Genomic DNA, 13,528 nt, shown 5'->3' with positions numbered 1-13,528 from the left:
TTTTCATTTTTTCAATAAGTGCCCATGTTTGCCCACATTTGAAAAAAATATTTTTGAAAAGCTGAGAAAATTCTCTATATTTTGCTTACTTGAACTTTGTTGATACGACCCTTAGTTGCTGAGATATTGCCATGCAAAGGTTAAAAAACAGGAAAATTTATGTTTTCTAAGTCTCACCCAAACAATCCACCATTTTCTAATGTCGATATCTCAGCAACTAATGGTCCGATTTACAAAGAATTTTCTCAGTTTTTCAAAAATATTTTTTTCTAATGTGAGCAAACATGGGCAGTTATTTAAAAAAATGAAAAACTGCGACTATTTTCAAAAAAATTACCTAAAATGGCTTTAACTTGAAAACGGTGCACTTTATCAAAAATTCACTAGAGTACTTTTTGATTGCAAATTCGATTTTACATAGAAAAATTAAGTTGAAAAATTTTTGCGACCAATATTTCGATTTTTTTTTAAATCTGTATTGACTCAAAAAATCGTAACTCGGCCAACGATTTTTTGCCCATTCTGGAAATTTCTGAAAAGTCGGCATTTTGATGTCCTCTACAACATATCAAAAAATATAAAAAATAAAAACAGTGTTTTTTTTTTGCAAATGACTACAGTGACAAAAAGTGAAATTAAATATCACCAAAATTTTTTTACCGCATATAATTTTTTTTTCACTGTAGTCCATATCCATACCTACCACTTTGCCGAAGACACCAAATCGATCAAAAAATTCCTTCAAAAGATACAGATTTTTGAATTCTTTCATATCATTTTTGTATGGACAGCTGCCAAATTTGTATGGAAAATTATATGAATGAACTAATGATGCAAAATGGCTTCTTTGGGCATACCGAAGGCACCAAAAAAGTTTCAGGCAGATTAAAAAATACAAAAAAAATCGAATGACCGAAATCTCAGAGAATTGCTCTACTACATTTGCAGGTGTGACGTATAGCGACAAAAAATTACCTGTCCCTGTTTGTAAATGCACATTGTTTGTAAACAAAACGAAATTAATCAATTTAAGAGTTGCTAACAATGACATTTCCAAAAAAATCTGCAACTGATTGATTTTTTTTTAGAGGTTTAGGGGAGATTAGAGCAAGATGCCCACTCTAAGAAAAACTCTTTTGTTATTACTTGTTTGAATTCAACAAAACAAATCGTTTTGTTTGCCTATATTCTAAAACAGATTCTAGTTGGATTTTGTCTTCATAGAAAGGATCAAACTTGCTATCTTTGAAATGAAATTTTCGTTTATTTTTATTGATATCAAAATACTACGTTTTCTCCTTCCTCCACTTGCGGGGGTAAGATGATCACAGGTTTTTGAAACTTAGAGAACTGAGATAAAAAAATCATAATAACCTGATATTTGTATCAGATACTGTTGAAAAACAATATCATCATAATTGTGAAGTGATTTTTTTAAACTTATATGCTCCAACATGGTTTAGAAAAACATAATAAACCAAGCAATTGCAATTAATAAATATTACGTCACATTGGTTAACCCTCAACCTCCCAAATTTTTTTCAAGCATTTTTATTTTTCTCGTATTCAGGAGGTCATTCTGAGCAACTTTTGTTCTACGAAAAACTTTACTTCTCTTGTTTTAGTATTTTAATTTGCATTTTTCTTGTAAATATATGTTTGTTTTTGGTACCACCTCCTATCGTTACATTTTCCCAATCTAATATATTCATGTTTTTTGCTTGTTTTTCACATTTTCTGCTATAGAATGTCACCATTATCATTTAAATTGTAAAAAAAATGCGTAGAGGCATAGTCTTGGGCACTAAAAAACAGCATACTTCTTTTTACATAAAACAAAGGAAATGTTAGTAAAAAACACACACCCCTGAAAAAAATTAAATTTTTAAGAACTTTTGCAAAGTCACATAAAACAAGTTACACTTCCAACCCAAACCCAAACAATCTTCGTTCAAGTGCTTGTTAACACCTAAACTCCCAAGCTCGAGAAAAAGGGGAAATTTGTATGGAAATTCCCCCTTTTTCTCGAGCTTGGGAGTTTAGATGTTAAAGATCAAAAATTGGTTGAAAAATTCAAATTTTTAAATCAAATCCTGTGAAAAGGTGGGGATGGGTTGTAGAGGGTTAGATTTTTTCTTATCAAAATTTTGCTTCCAAATCACTTAATTGTTTTGCAAAAAGTGGCTCAAAGTGACTTATTTAGCCTAAGGTATCATAAGGTTTTTGGGTAACTTTAATCTAGTTTAGTAGTAAAACAAAAGCATTGCTGCCCTACTTCCACCTCCACTAAATGTTTCTCAAATGTGCATCAGCAGCTTTGTTGGTTCGAGCCGGGATTTGAACCCAGATCTACCACTTACGAGGAGGAAGCGTTACCACTAGGCTACGTGGCTCGGTCTGTGTCGAAAAAAAATTACCTTTTTTTTCTGTGTAGCAGGATTAACGAAGGCAAAAAATCATTAAACCTGAAATACATTTGAAAAAAGCTTTAAGCATACTGGGATTTCCTCTGTATCCAGTAAGCTAAATCGTTAATCATTAGAAACGATGCCAGGAATCGATAACTGGTTCAAGTTTTGAACCACCAGCGAAGGCAAATAATATCCCAAAATTCCCCAACATAAGGATCGTCAACTCTAGTTGTGAGTCATGGCTTGACCTAAATTATACAAAAACCTGTGGTAAACACGCTTAGACAACAACCACAAAAGTACAATTTATTATGGTCATTGAATTTCAAATGACTTAGTACCACTTCCCAATGGTATGAAGATTATATAGTTAAAGAATTTTCGTAAAAAACTGCTTGAGTAAATAGTAAATAAGTTCAAATACTATTCGTCGATAAGTAACTCTAGAACAAACAGTGCTCAAATTGTTGTAAATAGTCAAATTTAAATTTTGGGAAATTAATAAATCTTTTTTTTTAAAGTTACCATTTTTCAAAGTGTTTTTGGATGATTCAATACGGTAATCAAAGGGTAATTTCATAACCGGGAATTTTTACTGTTATGTATTTTAAGGTAAACATTTTCGTTGTTTATTGAGAACGTTTCACAAGCAGCATTAAGTTATGCCAAATAGTGAGATTCGTATGTTGTTCATCTTTAAATCAAAACAACTTCATGTATCAAGATTCCTGATTAAGCTCAACAGGATTCATCCGGTGTCCCATCAGGCAAGTTAATTTCAAGCAAGTACTCACTCAAGTGAATTAATATGCAAAGGGTTTCCGAAAAATCAAGATAAGCTAGCAGCATCCCGACAGATTGCCCTGGACCATTTCTTGAATGGAATTTCCGACCAGCAACCGCCCAGCAGCAGGTGGAAGAATGATAATTTTATTACCTAATAACTCATATCGGCCAATCTCCGAGTGAGCTCGCTCGGAGAGGAAACTGGCTCATGAATCACAAACTCCGAGTGCCTGAAACTTGTGTCATCGACTATGACCGATCCGTCAGAGCAGAGCAGAGCAGAAGAAGTTGTTGTTTGTACACACCTCGACTCCAGATACGGGACAAGGCGTGTAAACATCCATTCAAGAGTTCGTTGATCCGCGGCGCGCTCTCCGGTGACCAGACGTGACAAATTAAAACGAGCACAAGAACAAGAGTCTTCGCTTGGGACTTGGCGGGAGGTGAGTAAGGGGGGGGAGTAGGTAGCAAGCTGGAGCAAGTTAATTTGTCAGCATGTACCGAGCGAGCGAGAGCTTTCTTGGAAGTAAGATGGGGAAGATAAGCCGCCGTTGATGCTTTTTCCATTATGAGTGTACTTAGGAGCAACGCCACCGCATCCGGGCGTTGGCTTGGAGTGCAGGCAGGTGCGCAGAATGTGATGTCTCATTTGGGGATGGTGGATTGAGTTGGTTTTCCTAAAAAAAACAAGGATTACTTCTCAAACTCAGCCAGTTTCTATAATCGTTTTTTTTTTTGCACCTCTCTACGAGCCAAGATGTTTTACTCTCTTACGCTCATTTATTGACCTTTTATCGGGGCATTTATTTGTGACATTTGCCTAATGAGTTGCTTACTCACCTGATGATGATAAATTGTCTTTGTCACTCAGAAAAATGGATTGAGGCAACTTCAGATCATCTGGTGAATAATGCTCTCATTAAGTAAAAATCAATGGTCTGATAAAAAAAGTAAATTAGCCTTTCACTCACTCACTCATATATTCAGCAACTCAGTTAGTCACTCACTCACAAACTCAGTCAATTATGCAGTTTTCACCCAATAACTTATTCACTTACTCAGGTAGTCCGTTAGCCACTCACTATCTCAGTTAATCGGCAAGTCACTAACTCACTCACTCACCCACTCAGTTGGTCAGTTATATGGTTAGCCACTCACTCAGTTACTTACTAACACAATATTCCGTAAGCCACTTACTCGCTAAGTTAGCTATTTAGTCAGCTAGATATTTACTCATCCACTCGCTTATGAGCTAGGCTAGTGAGTAAGCCACTTTCTCACCCACTCACGAAGGCTGCACAATCCATAAAATGAATCTCATGTCCTTATGATATTCACTAGTTCAGCAAGTCAGTTAGTCAGTTAGCCACTCACCCAGTTACTAACTTACTCAGCTAATCGGTAAGCTACTCAATCGAACTCACTAAATCTCTCATTTAAGCAATTAGTCAGTAAGGCACTCATATTCTTAGTTGAGCGGTAAGCCACTCACTCACTCACTCACTCAGTAAGTCTGAGTAAGTAACTCAGACACTCAGTTACCAACTTACTCAGCTCATCAGTAAGTCACATTCTCATTCAGTTATTGATTTAGTAAGTTAGATACTCACTCATTCACCCGCTTACTTACTAACTTGCACTTACTTGCAAGTCCCCCTCTCTCAAAGGATGGTAATGGCCTCGAAATACTTGTCAAAATTGAAAGCCCCGATTGCAGAGGTCGTGAAAATCCTGATCCCTGATTGGTTGGGAAAGTGTAAACGTTACCTGATTGCTTGAAATAGTGACATGATGAGAATTAAACCTTAATAAGGATCGCAAAAAAATGTTTAAATAAAAAAATGACATATCTCTTTCTGGAAACCCTACTTGCATGTAGGCAGTTAACTACTCACTTATTCAGTTAGTCATAAAGTAACTCGGAACTCACTCACTCAGTAAGTAAAACACTCAATTATTACTCAAATACTCACTCATTCAGTTAGTCAGTAAGACACTTAGCCGCTCACTCAGTTAGAGTATTAGTCAGTTCGATACTCACTCACTCACTATTTTACTGGTTCAAATAGTCGGTTAGCCAAACGATCACTCAGTTAGTCATAAAGTCACCAAGCAGCTTACACACTCACTGATTCAGTTAATCAGTTAGTCGCTCATTAACTTACTCACTAACTCAGCTAGTCAGTAAGCTACTAACTCATCCTGCCTACGCTAGCCACTCACTCACTTAATTCCATCGAAAATAGAAACTCATGACGTTACTCACTGGCTCACTCACTCACTCATTCAGCTAGTCAGTCAGCCACTCATTCACGCTCATTTGCTTATTTTTTAGTCAGTTGGCCACTCATTTTTCAGATATTCAGCCACTCACTCACTCAGTTCGTTAATAGTCACTTAGCAACTGATTTACTCTTCAATTCAGTTACTTAGTCAGCCACTTACTTATTCCGCTAGTAAGTAAGCCACTCACTTATTTATTTTGTTACTCAGCTATTTAGTAAGGCACTCATTCTTTCACTCACCTACTCAGCTAGTTAGTACGTATTCGCTCACTTACTCTGCTAGTAAGTTAGTCACTCACTCATTTATTCAGATAGTCAGTTTTCCACTCACTCACTAACACTGAGTTAGCAACTCACTCACTTTTTTTTGGTATCCCAAACTATTCCTCTACGCATTTTTTTACAATTTAAATGATAATGGTGACTTTATATAACAGAAAATTGGAAAATCAAGCAAAAAATTGAAAAAGTGACTGTAAAAACATGAAATGATAAGAGGTGATAGAATAGGCCAAATTCTACCAAAAACAAAGATAAACGAAACAAGAAATTTAAATACTAAAAATAAAACAACAACAAATAACAGCAACTCAGAGAAGTAAAGTTTTTCGTAAAAAAAAAGTTGGTTGCGAAAAAAAATGTGGGTGGTAAAAGGTTAATTACTACCCAGTAAAAATTGTGTCAATTTGGATGGTGTAATTTCGGAACGTTGAATATTACCTCTTTTATGATGCAATTTAACCTTAATTTACACAGAAAAAAATATGTAAATTTACACAACACGTAATTACTGTTTCTTATGTGAACTCACTCAATGTAATGTTGAAATATGATGTAAAGAGTAAAAAGTCATGGAAATTACTCCAATGTAAATGTAAATCTAATGTAAATCATGAATCTAATGGAAACGTTGAGCATGGAAACTCAAATCTGATGAATTTCTACCCGTGTTCGGCTTCCTGTAAATTCCTCAAAAAATCAAATCAAATTATTCGCTCTACAGCATTGCCTTGGCGTTCTCGATTGCGAGATTCCTACTCGAAACTAGGTGTCCGAAGGCTTGATTGTTGAGGCAATTGCAAACCTCTTTTTACACCTTAGCTTCCATCCACCCCGGGATTCGAACTGACGACCTTTGGATTGTTAGTCCAACTGCCTACCAGCGACTCCACCGAGGCAGGACCCAGGGAGACGACTCCTACACCTGGACTGAGCTAACGACCTAACCTTTTTTTAGGTTAGTCCGGGACCAACATTTACTTCCCTTCCGACGGAAGGCGTGATCAGACAAATCTCGTCTCGAAAAATGCCACCGGGACCGTCTGGGATCGAACCCAGGCCGACTGGTTGAGAGGCAATCACGCTTACCCCTACACCACGGTCCCGGCTATGTAAATTCCTATTTAATGTAAATCATATATCCAATGTATTTCTGCCAAACGTTGACTTCAAAACTACACACAAAAAAATATTTCCGAATGTTACATCATTTATGATGTAACACTTTTGCACGTCATTAAACATTTAAATTTAAATGCAATTTGATGTAAATTTGAAACAAATTATACGTAAAAACATGATTTTACGTGTGATTCAACCGTTTACGTCGAATCTCAAGTTTACATCAACTGAGTTTACATGTGCTTTATTTTTTCCGTGTCGAGTAAATTTACATATTTTTTTCTGTGTACCCGAACTAAAAATAGTTATATTTGGTTCTCTTTCTATCGCTCTCATACTTCGCTGGCCCACTGCCTGAGCCTCGACCTGAACAAGTTGATGCTTTAGCCGCTCGTTTATAAAATGCGAAGATGGCTCAGTCGGCAGCGGGTAGCAGCAGTAACACCGAACATCCTACCCGTCGTCCGTTCGATTCCAGTCCAGCGTTATTCCACTTGGCCGTCGACGAGAAAGCGACCCCTACCTGTGAAACAACTTTTTAAAATCCGAATTTCCTTTTGCTGCCCGCTTCAATCATTTTAAAATAGAACATAGGCCACACCCTTTTCCTACTGCAATCTAAGTCGAGCTTCTCATTCTCATTGGCCAATCAGAATTAGTTGATTTGAACTAATGTAAATTCCAAAAGTAATGTAAATTCCAAAACTAATGTAAATTTTCAAAACTAATGTAAATTTCCAATAAACCTAATGTAAATATACATCATTTATCATGATACCTTTTGGTACATGATAAATAATGTAAATTTACAGGAATATTTTTTTCTGTGTAGACTGAAAAGGCGACCTCACAACAGAAAAGTGGTAAAGTTACACATTTTCCTGACATAAAAGATGTACCCCTTCCCAGATGTAACATTACCATGAGAGAAAACTCATTTCGATATGTTTACAAAAGTGTTATTTTGAATCCTATTTTTTATATATTTTTTTTCAAATGGAACTTTAATCAAATTTTTAATTTGAGACCAGCAAAAAAATTCAACATCTCAAATTGTTTTCATCTCATTAAAAAGTCATCCCGATATCGGTTTAGCACCGCCTCGCGAGACTTCACACTTTGCATTTCTTTTGTGCGTAACGGTACAAGATCGTTTGGGTGATTGGGCCAGACTGGTTTTGTTTATTTGAAGAAAAAAAACGGCGATTCGACGAAACGATGGTTGGGACAAGATTGACTGTTTGGGGATTTCTGGGAGTTTACGTTTCAGGTTGTTACAGTCAAAATCAACATCGATGAAGAAATGGGTAAATTTTGCAGAATTGATTACTTTGACAATTGATTTGACCGGAAGTGCTGCTGCAGTTTTTGGGGATGAGATGTTGCAAGGTACTTTTATTCAAGCAATTCCCATAAAATTTAGGACTTTTACATATTTATCTATTGAATTCTTTTATTAACTTCAAAGCAACAGACTTTTCTTCTTACCAACAAAACTCGAAAGAACAAATTTTCCTTCTTTGAAAAGGGATAACCTCAATTCTCCACTTATTCCATTCCTGTAAGCAAGAGGTGTTTACTTTCCTATTTTTTTTTCTTTTCTTTACAATGTTTCGCCCTCTCTTAATCCAGTTCCGGAGTCGACAGTTCCGGGGGACACACTTTGCATAAATAATGAAAAAATGAAGAACTTGCAATGCGCTCCGGATGCAACCAGTTGCCACGTTTTCTTTTCAGAAGTGTGTCGGGAGTACCTTCGGAAAAGATTCTGTTTTGAGAAGGGGAAAAGTGTTTTTTTTTTTAATGTAGTCAAAGACATTTTCCCTTGACTAGAATTACAGAAACAATTCATTAATTATTTAAAAAAAATCATAGAAACAAAACGAGAAATCTTTAGTAAGAACATAATCAAAAACTTTACGAAATAAATCTTTTTTCCTATAGAAATTAGTTACATTTTCTCATTTTGAAAACTTCAAGCAAAACCAACGAACTTTATCACAGTGTCCTCCTTCCAGCAAAAGAACATCTTACAGCAACAGCACTGTCATCAGAACCAACGAAGGAAACTCCCTTGGAATGAAAATCACTCTCCTTCGAAGCGTGTCAGCCCGGGAAACTTGCCTTATTGGAACACCATCATCACGGCTGGGGAGTGCAGCTTTTCGTCCTCGCCTTGGCGTTGTTATTAGTCGTCTGTGACGAGAAAAGCGCGGGCGGGGAAAATTGAAAAATAAAACATTCACTTTGAGGCTGCACTCGAGAAGGGGGAAGGGAAAGAAACTGGGACGATACAAGCGTGACTGCAAATGCAAATTTAACCCTGGGGAAAAGGAAAAGTGCATCCAACCGGGGCAGGACTTCACCCAGGGAAAGCGGGAAATCTTTGTGAAGGGGCTTTTGTTGGGGTTTTCGTTTGAGAAGAAAGGCTGTTAGGGTAGTCATGTGATTAAGGTTGCAAATGTGATTAAAAGTGAAAACATTCATTCACAGTCTCACTTACTTATTCATTCAAACAACAACTCACCAGCTCACTCACTATTTTATCCAACCATTCAATCGTTTACTCACTCATTCTCTCTCTATTTCACTCACCATTAACTCACTCATTCACTCTCTCATTCACTCACTCTTTCACTCTTTCACTCACTCACTCACTCATTAATTCACTCACACACTCACTCCCAAGTCAAGTCGTCAAGTCACTATTCGTCAAGCTAAAGTGCCTAATAGAAAGTGAGGACAAGGCACTCAAAATGCAATGCCACTCACAGTTGGTCACTCAAAATTTACCAAGCGTTTAAATGGAAGGTGTTCATTTTTTGACAAAATCTATGGAAGAAGTAGAGATTGTAAGCACCTTATCTGTAAGATCTTGGAGGTGCTCAATTTTTTGACAGAAAATCGCTGGGTTCTCAGTTTCTCGTGTCCCCACTTTCTATTAGGCACTTTACGTCAAGCTGTCAAATTGTCAAATTGTCAAATTGTCAAATTGTCAAATTGTCAAATTGTCAAATTGTCAAATTGTCAAATTGTCAAATTGTCAAATTGTCAAATTGTCAAATTGTCAAATTGTCAAATTGTCAAATTGTCAAATTGTCAAATTGTCAAATTGTCAAATTGTCAAATTGTCAAATTGTCAAATTGTCAAATTGTCAAATTGTCAAATTGTCAAATTGTTAAATTGTCAAATTGTCCAATTGTCAAATTGTCCAATTGTCCAATTGTCCAATTGTCAAATTGTCAAATTGTCAAATTGTCAAATTTTCAAATTTTCAAATTGTCAAATTGTCAAATTGTCAAATTGTCAAATTGCCAAATTGTCAAACTGTCAAATTGTCAAATTGTCAAATTGTCAAATTGTCAAATTGTCAAATTGTCAAATTGTCAAATTGTCAAATTGTCAAATTGTCAAATTGTCAAATTGTCAAATTGTCAAATTGTCAAATTGTCAAATTGTCAAATTGTCAAATTGTCAAATTGTCAAATTGTCAAATTGTCAAATTGTCAAATTGTCAAATTGTCAAATTGTCAAATTGTAAAATTGTCAAATTGTCAAATTGTCAAATTGTCAAATTGTCAAATTGTCAAATTGTCAAATTGTCAAATTGTCAAATTGTCAAATTGTCAAATTGTCAAATTGTCAAATTGTCAAATTGTCAAATTGTCAAATTGTGAAATTGTGAAATTGTCAAATTGTCAAATTGTCAAATTGTCAAATTGTCAAATTGTCAAATTGTCAAATTGTCAAATTGTCAAATTGTCAAATTGTCAAATTGTCAAATTGTCAAATTGTCAAATTGTCAAATTGTCAAATTGTCAAATTGTCAAATTGTCAAATTGTCAAATTGTCAAATTGTCAAATTGTCAAATTGTCAAATTGTCAAATTGTCAAATTGTCAAATTGTCAAATTGTCAAATTGTCAAATTGTCAAATTGTCAAATTGTCAAATTGTCAAATTGTCAAATTGTCAAATTGTCAAATTGTCAAATTGTCAAATTGTCAAATTGTCAAATTGTCAAATTGTCAAATTGTCAAATTGTCAAATTGTCAAATTGTCAAATTGTCAAATTGTCAAATTGTCAAATTGTCAAATTGTCAAATTGTCAAACTGTCAAATTGTCAAATTGGCAAATTGGCAAATTGTCGAATTGCCAAATTGTCAAGTCATCAAGTCGACAAGTCGACAAGTCGTCAAGTCGTCAAGTCGTCAACTCGCCATTCGTCAAGCCGGCAAATTGTCAAGTCGAAAGCTAAAACAATAATTTGGATTCACCCTACCAAATTTTCTCCAACGCACTCTAGAGCTTGTTCTTGTGTTTCTTTTCTGTTTTATTTAGGAATCAGAGCGAGAAAATTGAATTAAGGCAGAAAAGGAGTGTCTTCAAAGTGACACAGCTTGGGCGTCCTTGAACCTTTCTCCCTCTTTCTCTGTGGGGCACTTGATCTGTAGGTTGGAGAAACTACTGCGGTGACAGTTTTGTTCTAGAATTAATGGCCAAATTGCTAGAACCGGTGTGGGGGCTCCCCCATGGAGGACCGTTTTGCATGTGACTGGGAAGTCAAAACTGGCCCCAAGGCATAGACATTTGGAATCCTGCCTCTGCGCGATGATGGTCAACAAAACGATAAACGTTGATTACGTGCATAGCCTATACCTACAACCTACACTCACATATGCGAAATCAAATGCAAAACACCACCAATATAATAGAAGATGATCGTAATCATTGTGCTATAAATAACCATCTTACGGTTGTATTCCACGGAGAAATAGAGAGAGAGAAAGATGCAACGATCTGCAAGAATCCTACAAGAATTCCTGAAGTTCTGGAAAGGAAATAAAAATGCAATAAAATCGCGTGTTTCGACCATTTCATCATACTGAGAAATACCGGTTTATTGCGTGATTGGGCCGTGATTGGACCTGGGCGCGTACGCGTCGGACGCTCCGGTGGTTCTTCGGCGGTCTTTAGCTGCTATGTTCAGAGATTTGGAGTTTTAAAGGATTGCTAATGCACAGAAACATTTTTAACTCTGATTTTTAGAAGAATGAATCATGAAGTGGATTTGGGGATGGGATTGGGATTGGGATTGGGATTGGGATTGGGATTGGGATTGGGATTGGGATTGGGATTGGGATTGGGATTGGGATTGGGATTGGGATTGGGATTGGGATTGGGATTGGGATTGGGATTGGGATTGGGATTGGGATTGGGATTGGGATTGGGATTGGGATTGGGATTGGGATTGGGATTGGGATTGGGATTGGGATTGGGATTGGGATTGGGATTGGGATTGGGATTGGGATTGGGATTGGGATTGGGATTGGGATTGGGATTGGGATTGGGATTGAGTTGAATGTATTGCGCATACCTTTCTTATGCAACGATTATTAGCATAACAATTCAAACATTTCGAGGGACATTAACAATTGGTCCTCTGGACATTTTTTTTTCTGAAGCGAACAACGCTAAAAAGCCTCGAATTTCCCAGCAGCTCTCTTCAAAAAAGCATCAGTTAACAAGCTGAGCATCATCCGCAAGGACTCAACAAGAGGGAAACAAAACTTTTGTTCAAATCCCTCAAAATCCACTTGTTTCGTCGTGTTTCACGAAAGCGAAGTTGCTTTTCAAACAATACCTTCCAAAACCAGCCAGCCAGCTAGGTGGCTAGTCGTTGTAGCACCAGGTACATCCGGGCAGCTTTTTCACTGCGTTCTCTCTCCGGTGTCCCCCGTCAGGGATTGTTTTTGCATCGCTTTGTTGAGGTTTTCCTCAAGTGGAAAACTTACCCACTTGGCCAAGCTCCGGAGCTTGAAGATAGTCTCTGGGAGGGTGATAGAAAAAAAAGGAACAAAAAACATCAGACACGACACGACACCGTTACAACATTGAAGTGGCGCATCGATGCGAAAAGTTGAGATTGGCTTGTTAACAATGTCAAGCAGAAGCAGCAGCAGCAGCAGCTTCCAGGTGAGATAGATGAGTTCAAGTCTGCTCAAAGGCAAGTAGAAGAGATCATCCAGTCAGCAGAAGCTGAGACACTTTTTTGTTTGCCTGTCGAAGCTGCCTAGCTGGCATGTAATTTGTCGAGTTTTTTTTTCTTCTTGCTGCAGATTGTAGACTCCACCTGTTTGAAGTTCTGGCCACAATTAGCGTTGCTTGGCAAATATGAAAATTAAAGCGAGGAAATTATCATAATTTTTCAATTTGAATATCTCGCCCAAGCACTCGAAAGGCGACTTCCTGGGATCTCACTGCCAGGGTTGGTAGCACTGGTAGCGATACAACTCCACTTACGTCGTGTAATGGATTAATAATGCGCCACTGGACACTGGTCAAGGTGAGTTATGTACATTCATTAATCAGCTCACTTCGCATAAACAGAGGTAGAGTACGGGCGTAGCGTAATACTGGTCTAGATTTTTGCCTGATTCTGGTGGTTGTTATAACTCTTGAACGTCAAATTTAAATCATAATATAAATACCGTAATCTGGGGCGAATCGTATAAAAATTTAAATTACGAGCCACGGTTTCAACATTTTAATGAAAAAAGTGTTTTAAAATGCATTTTACACCTGTCCAGTTGTTTTGCCATCATTAGTTTCCAAAATATCTAAATAATGACGAAAATTTTATTT

Source organism: Culex pipiens, chromosome 1 (genome assembly GCF_016801865.2).
Source record: "Culex pipiens pallens isolate TS chromosome 1, TS_CPP_V2, whole genome shotgun sequence".
Taxonomy (NCBI): domain Eukaryota; kingdom Metazoa; phylum Arthropoda; class Insecta; order Diptera; family Culicidae; genus Culex; species Culex pipiens.
This window is presented reverse-complemented; position numbering follows the sequence as displayed.